Here is a 9,129-nt window from a genome sequence, read left to right as displayed (position 1 = left end):
ATTTCAACTGTATAGTTCTAACTAAAGAGCAGAAAAATTTAAATAAAATCATTTGAATTTATTTCTAAATACATTATAAAGTAACAAAACAAAAGGTAAATTGAAGTAACATAAAGCAAAGATCACTGCCATAATCAATAAAGCAGAAAAATCATAGAAAAGACTAATAAAACTGATGGCTCCTTCTTTGAAATGATAAATACATTTGAATACTCTTTAGTAAGATTCATGAAGCATGAAAAAAAAACCACAAGTAAATAAAATAAGAAAAAAAGGCACACTACAATTGACACTAAAAAAGTACAAAGAGTTACTGAAGAATACCATCAACAATTATACACAATTAATTTGACAATTTAATAAAATGGACAATTTTTAGAAAATACACCCTTTGAAGGCTAAACCAGTAAGAATTATATAACCTTAACAGACCAATTAGCAGCAACAAATTTGAAGCAGTAATCACAACACCCAAAAAACAATAAGCCCAGGACCAGATAGACTTACAGGGGAGTTCTAACAAATATTTAAAAAATAATTTATAAATTGAAGAAGTACACTTCTAAATTTGATTTACAAGGCCAGCATTACTGTGATACCAAAACTAGAAAATGACATTGCAAAACAAAAAGAGAGAGACAGACTTAAAGGCCTATATTATTGATAAATATACATGCTGACATTCTCAACCAAACAATAGCAAATCAAATTTAACGATATATTAAAATAATTATATACCCTGATCAAGTGTGAATTTTGCCAATGATGCAAGAATGGCTCACCACGTAGCAAACAATTTATGCAGTTCATCACATCAAAAACCATAAAAATCATATGATTATTTGAAAGATACAAGAAAAGCGTTTGAAGAACTCAATATACATTATGAAGAGAAATAATATTTCAAAAAAATGCTAATAGAAGGAAATATTTCATCTTGATAAAGGCCATGCCTCACACCTAATAAAATATTCAATTGTGAAATAATGAAAGCATTTTTAAAGATCAAACCCATGTCAAGAATGACTACTCTCATTACTATTATTAAAAATATAATGAATATTTAGACATAGCAATCAAAAAGAAAAAGAAATAGAATGCATCTAAATAAAAGAAGAAAGAAGGCTGTCAGTATTTGTAGATGACATGACATACTATACAGAATTTCTTAAAGAATTCAACAAAATTGTGTTCTGTTCAAAAGAGAGGCATACATAGAAACACTTCGATTTCTTGCACAACCAAAAAATGGATAGCAACCAATTTAAAAACAATAAACAACCAGAAGTGCCAGAAAATCAAACTACATGGAACTCTTACAACCAAGGACTTACAGAAACATTCACCCAGACTGGTAGGGGGAGTGGAGATTGGAGACAGGCAGCTGAACCAGAGAGGACACACACTGCCAACTGGCAGATTAAGCATGCCAGCGTGGGGCTGGATGAACAGGAAACTAAAGACTCCAAACTAGCTGTAAAATACGGTGGTGGGAGAAACTCCCCGTCTCACAGGAGAGTTTGTTGGAACGTGGGGCTAGAATGGGGAAAAGAGCAGCACTGTTCCCCCTCTGACCCCTCCCCCAAAGACAGTGCCCCAAAGGCAGCACAGGAGGCTGCCCCACCCTGGTGAATACCTAAAGCTCTGCCCCCTTACAAGATAACAGGTGCTCTGAGACACAGTTAAATAAGGCCCAAATAAAAGAACAGATCACAACTCCAGGAAAAAAGTACCATATTTTTTGGACTATAAGATGCAATGTAAAGGTAAAATTCTGTTCCCCTCACCCCCACCGCCCCACAAATTTGGGAGGAATAATGGTTGTTAATGTTGCTGTTGAGTTTTGTTTACATTTATATTGGGGAAATATTATGTTATTTATGTTATTAAATATTTGACCACATTTTTGCTTCAAATTTTTTTCCTCTATTTTCCTCCTCTAACACCTAGGTTCATCTTATGATCTGAAAAGTATGGCAAGTGACTAGCAGACAATCTATCTGATGCTGAGTTCAAAACACTGGTAATCAGGATGCTCACAGAACTGATTGAGCTCAGTCACAAAACAAAGGAAGAAATGAAGACTACCAGAAGTGAAATAAAGGAAAATATACAGGGAGCCAACAGAGAAGAGGAGGAAACTGGGACTCAAATCAATGATTTGGAACAAAAGGAAGAAATAAACCCAACCAGAACAGAATGAAGAAACAAGACTACACTAAAAATTAAGAGCATTGAAATTGAGACATTAATTGAGAACAAAAACAATCAATGTTATACCATGCAGGAAATAGCCTACACACTCATAATATCCAAATCAATAAAGCTTTTGGTGAAAATGGAAAAAACAACATAGACATCACATTGAACATCCAGAAGGATAAATATCTTGGGCTCACCCAGAAACACTCAGCACTTCAGTGACGTGTTGAGAGGGAGAGGTGTGCACAAGGTGAACACAAATCTAAACTACAGATCTACAATTTCAGTTTAGGTTGGGGAAAATTGTTCAATTATTTTTTTCAAGGCATTTTGTTAGCTGAGAGAGAACTGGCCTCCCTTTATGGGTAGACTGTATTAACATGCATTGCCCCAGTGAGTCCACAGTGAACAACCTGATTATAGAAATAAGAAATCAAAGGCTTAGAGATTACAGAAAAAGGGAAAGAGAGGCCTAAAGATTTCAAATTACTCTTCAGAAATCTATAGGCCAGAACTGAAACCTCCTGAAGTCTGGAAAAACCACAATTTCTTTAACCTCTGAGGCTTCATCCACCTCTAGTATATAGAGAAAAGTCTGGAGACTGTCCTTCCTTCCTAACTTGGAGACAGTGTGCAGGAACAACACACAAAATGAGGACCTGCTTGACCTCAAATTAAGATACTGATTGTTCTTTTTTCTTATTTTAATTTGATATTCTCATTATGGAGATCCCAAATTTATAAAAGTGACAAATACTTGATGATTTCAGGAAGAGAAATAGTCCAAAAGGATCTGTATGACTCAGGAAAAAAGAAATCAGTTTTGCTGATGAACACCTGACAGGTGAAAAATTGACTCCAAGTATAAATAAAAGAAGTTCTCATCAATGACCAATGTGATAGCAATGAATGACGTGAACACAATGGTGTTTTAAATGTAAAAGAATGATGAGTTCAGGCCCTGGCTTGGGTAGCTCAGTGGATTGAGTGCAGGTCTGTGAACCAAAGTGCAATGGGTTTGATTCCCTTAGGGCACATGCCTGGGTTGTGGGCCAGGTTCCCTTTGGTGTGAGTGCAAGAGGCAACCACACATAGATGCTTCTCTCTCTCTCTCTCTCCCTTACCCTAGCTCTAAAAAAAACAAAGAATGATGAATTCAAATCAGGCTGGATGGAAGAAAGTAGCCACTATCAGAGACAGCTAATTGCCAATGAGACAGCTACAGTGTATTCATTTTGGCATCAGGTTGTAACAATAAAATACAAAAATATTCATATGCCTATTTTTCTATCACCAGCCCCATTTTTCAGCAACTCTATTGAGGCAAAGATTAACGCAACACAAGAACTGAATCTAGTTGAATGATATGGAGCTCCAACAGCATTGTAAGATTGCATCACTGTAGCAAATGGCCTCCCTTTGAGACATTATGAAAATCAGTGAGGCCCCAGATCCTGACCTAGAAGGTTTTGGTCTTTGAGGAGACAAGTTTTACAGAAACCTACAGAAAGCTTATATTTATCCTCTTTTTTGTGTGTGATAATGAGCAAGTCTTGGAGAACCTAGGGAGGAACGTTGGAGATTTCCTGGAAGAGGCTTTGCACCTTAAGGGTCCTGTAGAAGTCATAACAGTGAAAAGTGTTCCATAGTGTTTATGATACCAGCCTTCCAATGTCTAACCATCATTTACAAGATGATCAACCTGTTCACTTCTCTGGCACTCAACATCACCCAGTACATTCTGGACCAGCTTTCCTGCAGGTAAGCACAAGCTGCCTCAACTCAGGGTAACTCAGCCAACATCTAGTTTTTGTCATGGGAATATCCCCTCATCTGTATGAGTTCCAGTCTGCTTCTCTGAAGAGTGGGCTATAGAAAATAAGCTGTGTATAATTTTGGATTTATTGGTTTAGTCATGGCAGGTTTTCTCCTGGTTGTTGGTCCTTCAGCATGTAGAACTGGACCTGCTGTGATTGCTCAATTTTATGAATTTCCTATCCACATAAAAAGCACTCTGGCTTTCTTTTCAAAGGCCTGTGACTATTCTGAGTTTTAGAAAGTCCATGCAAAGCAGCCTTCTAAGAGTTTGTGGTGCCATTTATGTGGTCCTGGTTTGTTTTGTTGTTATTCTTGACTGTGGGTGTTTTTTTTTGTTTTGTTTTTAGTGGCCAGGAATAGGCATTTTACAGATAGCAAAATACTCAAGGCCATCACATTTTTGAAATGAGTTTGAATGAACTTCATTCATTTAAGTATATATGACACAGATCCCTGGCCAGGGATCTGTAGGCCAGGTCCCTGGTTAGGGGCATGCAAGAGACAAGCAATCAATGTTCCTCTTGCGTATTGCTATGCGCAGGCACATTCTGAGACAACTAGGTACACTCAGTGAAGGAGTCAGACAAAATCTGTTAACTCCAGTTTTAGTAAGAGAGTCAGTCACAGAAGACATTACTTGAAGTCTCTTTTCCATATGTCACTTACGGCATTTTCATCACCTTTGCTGCATCAGGTGGCATTTTTCAAATGCTGACCAGAAAAAAATATCACAGGACCACGTAAAAAAGGGAGTGAATTTTGTGTCCAGAAGAAAGACCTCATGTTTCTACAGAATTTAAGTTAAATTTGAGAGCATAAGTTTGTGGGTGAGGAAGGCCTGGCAGGCTCCTGAATATGCTCCAAGTCCCTCCTAATTTTTGTCTTCTGTTGTTTGTTCTCACTGCAGGTGCTGGTCCTGCTTTGATGCCCATCACCCTTACTTTCACCATCACAGTTTTGTGCCATAAAGAGGCCATACTGCTAGACCCTGAGACTTCCAGTTCCACCAGAGGCAGTTGTACAAAGTCTGGTGAGAACCCCTGGCACCAAGACCCATTTGTTTTTTCAGGTCATTCCAAGCTCTCTTTGAGTTTTTTTCTTACAAGTTTGAGGGGGCATGAAGAGCTAAAAATGTACATATTTCTGACTTTAAAATATTGGAATTGCTAGAGATAAGTGGTCATTATAATGTGTAACTTAACTTTGGTTTTTTTTAAAACTTAAATACTGAGATTAAAATCAACATGACTCAAAAGGCCCTTTTGATAGTTATAGGTGAAATGAAACATTTAAAGAGCAGTGATTTGGGTTCATGATACTTTGTCTTAATAAACAAATAATAAAAATGGCCCTAACTGCCACAGTGAGGCACCTTGACATCATAAATATTTATAAAGGATTTTATTAACAATTTCCTTTGTGAATTATTATGGAACTCAAATTGCCTAAAAAAGCACTCAAGGACTTCAGATCAAGATGGTGGCATAGGCAGATGTGGCTCACCTGTCTGTACGACCACTTCAAAACTACAACTAAAATATGAGCAACCAACACTCAGGAACATCAGAATGTCAGCTGAGTTGAACAGGACCACTACGAAGTCGAGTTGAATGGAAGTCCCACAACTGTGGAATTAAAGAAACTATATCCATTCATTCTAGGAGTGGCACAGACATGGAATGGGCTTGTCCAACACCCATGTGGATAAAAATATGGGGGTGATCTCTCAGCAGCAAGGAGTACCAGACCTGTACCAGGCCTCTCAGCCCAGGATTTCAATTCCAGGAAGGTAAGTCCCCACAAGTTCTGGCTGCAGAAACTAGAGGCGGACAGAATCACTGGAAGAAACTGCTGGAGCCACAAGCTGTTCCTCTTAAAGAACTCACACAGGGACTCACCTACTCAGACTCCCTCCCACCACCAGGGCAGGCACCAGTGGTACACAGGGAGACAGGAAAGTGTCTGGCATCAAGGAGAGCAGAGGCCATTGTCCTGTTGCTGAGCCCTCCCCCCACAGAACCAGTAAGCTGATGTCATATTTGAGACTCCAAAACCTGGATAACAGTTTGACCCACCTTGGAGATCCACTGAGGCTCTGCCCCACGCAACTTAAGTCCCATCGAAGCAGCTCTTCCATAAGAATGGCTGGTCTCAGCTCCTAAATCCCAATCAAACCAGAAACAGCTGGCTTCAGTGAGCCCTTCTGGCAATCAGATGAGATTCATACCTTGGCTTCACCTGGGAATCTCCAAGCCCAGCACAAGTCATCTTAGATCGCTTTACAGCTCAGGCAGGGTGCTCCAGGGAAAACAAAGGTGGGGGATGAACTCGACCTGTACCACATTGGAAAGCCAAGGGCCAGCTCGTCCCATGGACAGCGACAGATCATGTTGGAGCACCAGCACCTGGCCATTGCACAGCTGATCCTCCAGGGATGGCAGAAGTTGGTTGTCAGTGGTCACAGCCAGTCCTTGTAGCTGACTGGCCTGGGTAAATCCTTCCCATTGTCTGCCAACAACAACCATGTCTCAACTAGAAGAGGAGTGCATAGTCAACCAACATGAAGGGTGCACCTCAGGTAGCCATCTTGGGGCACTGGGGAGGCTGTGCCACTGGACCTATAGAACACCTACTACATTCGGCCAGTCTACCAAGGAACAGAGTCAAAGCAGCTCTGGCCAATACACAGAAACAAACACAGGGAGGCTGCCAAAACCAAGAGACAAAGAAACATGGCCCAAATGAAGGAACAGATCAGAACTCCAGAAACAGAACTAAAAGGAAATGGAGTTAGGCAATCTATATGATGTAGATTTCAAAACACTGTTATAAGGATGCTCAAGGATTTTTGTGAGAACTTAGGCAGCATAGAAAAGACCCAGACAGAGATGAAGGACACGCTATTTGAAATAAAGAACAATTTACAGGGAAAAAAGAGTAGAGTTTAGGAAGCCAAGAAACAAATCAATGATTGGAATATAAGCAAACAAATAAACCAAGCAGAAAAACAAGAAGAAAAATTCCAAAAAATGAGGATAGTATAAACAACCTCTGGGACAATTTCTAGAGATCTAACATTTGCATCACAGGAGTGCCAGAAGGAGAAGAGAAAGGGCAAAAACCAGGAAATCTAGCTGGAAAAAAATAGTGAAAGAAAACTTACCTAATTTTGTGAAGGAAATAGACACGCAATTCCAGGAAACACAGAGAGTCCCAATTATGATGGATGTAAAGAGAGCCAATCTAAGATACATCATAATTAAAATATCATAGGTAAAAGATAAAGAGAGACTCTTAAAAGCAGCAAGAGAAAAGATGTTAGTTACCAGATGGTTGCCAGATGGGAGGGGGTAGGGGAAGAATTGGTGAAGAGGTGCAGGGATTAGAAAGTACAGATAATTACAGAATATCCGTGGGGATATAAAGGACAGTATAAAAAATGGAGTAGCCAAAGAACTTACGTGCATGAGCCATGGACATGAACAATGGTGGGGAGACTGCCTAAGGGAGTGGGGAGTGCTGGGTGGAGGGGAACAAAGGGGTAAACATCAGGACAACCATAATAGCATAATCAATAAAACATAATTTAGAAAATTTAAAAACACAAGGGAGTGACTTTTAATAAAACAGGTTTTGATTTGCATTTCTTTAAAGAACAGTGATATTGAGCATCTTTTCCTTAACCATGTATCCTCTTTGAAGAAGTGTCTATTCAGTTTTCTTGTTAATTCTGAAAGTTGGATTTCTTGTTCTCTGGTATTGAACTTTTTTACGTTCTTTACACATGCTAGATATCAAACCCTTATCAGATGTATTAGCAAACTCATTATTTCTCATTTTCCCACCACCTTCATGTGATCATAACCCGATTTATATAATCACCTCATTGACAGCCAATCACTGGAGAATAAGGGATAAAGAATGAGGGAGGGGAAAGTTGGCTGGCCTTCCCTCCTCTCCTGGAGGCATTTCATTGATCTCGGAGTGTCTAGATTATTTATCCTCAAAGCCTCTGGTGGTCCCTTACACATCCGCCTGTTCCCACTTTTTTGCAGGATTCTCTGCCCAGACAGGATGAGAACATGGGCACACCCCTGCCATCTGGCCTGTAACTTGGCCACACACCCCAGTTATACAGGGAAGTGATCCAAGGCTAGAACAGGATAGGTTGGGGTTTGGAGCACAGTGGTGGCAAAGAGTTATACAAGGATCCCCCCAAAATGTAGCCCTACTACATTCTCACTACTTTAGCCCCAAAGCCTCTGTGACAACACCCTCATCCACTCTGTCCACTCTGTCTTACACCATGAGAGGCAGCGTGGTACAGGACGAAGCAGACGGGCCTGATCACAAGAGGCCTGGTTGGCACGGGCCACAGGACATGAACTTCATTTTTACTGTTGTGTTTTTAAACAAGACACTTGCTTTAAAAAATATATATATATATAATTTTATAACTTATTTTGTTTGAAGAGAGATATGAAGAGAGACAGAGTAAGAAAGAAACATCAATTTGCTCTTTCACTTATTTAGGCATTCACTTATTTAGGTTAATTTTTGTATGTTTCTTATACCCTGCCTGGATCACACCTGCAACTTTAGTGTGTAGGAGTGATGCTGTAACCAACTGAACTACCCAGCCAGGGCCTCACTGGTTGATTTTTAAGTATTATGGCATCAATGTTCCCAACTTCCATGCATTTGCCTTTGGGTTTTTTTATGGTATATGCAGAGACAGATTTCTCTTAAACTTTTATGTCTTAAACTTTGATCATTTATTGCCTGTATGAGTTCAGGGTTGTTTTTTTTTTAAGGTTTTATTCATTTATTTTTAGAGAAAGGGGAAGGAAGGGAGAGGGGGAGAGAAGCATCAGGGTGTGGTTTCCCCAGGAGCGCCCCTACTGGTGACGTGGCTCACAACCCAGGCATGTACCCTGACTGGGAATCCAACATGGGAACCTTTGGTTCATAGGCAGGCACTCAGTCCACTGAGTCACATCAGCCAGGACCCGGCGTTTTATTTGTGTTCTTTTGTTTTATTTTATTTCCCACACAGCTCTTGGAAAGACCTTCTCTCTGTGCTGGAAATGATAGATTTAGGGTGGAATG

Source organism: Artibeus jamaicensis, unplaced genomic scaffold (assembly GCF_021234435.1).
Source record: "Artibeus jamaicensis isolate MK-2021 breed Jamaican fruit bat unplaced genomic scaffold, CSHL_Jam_final contig_793, whole genome shotgun sequence".
Lineage (NCBI taxonomy): Eukaryota > Metazoa > Chordata > Mammalia > Chiroptera > Phyllostomidae > Artibeus > Artibeus jamaicensis.
Note: the sequence above shows the minus strand (reverse complement) of the source record.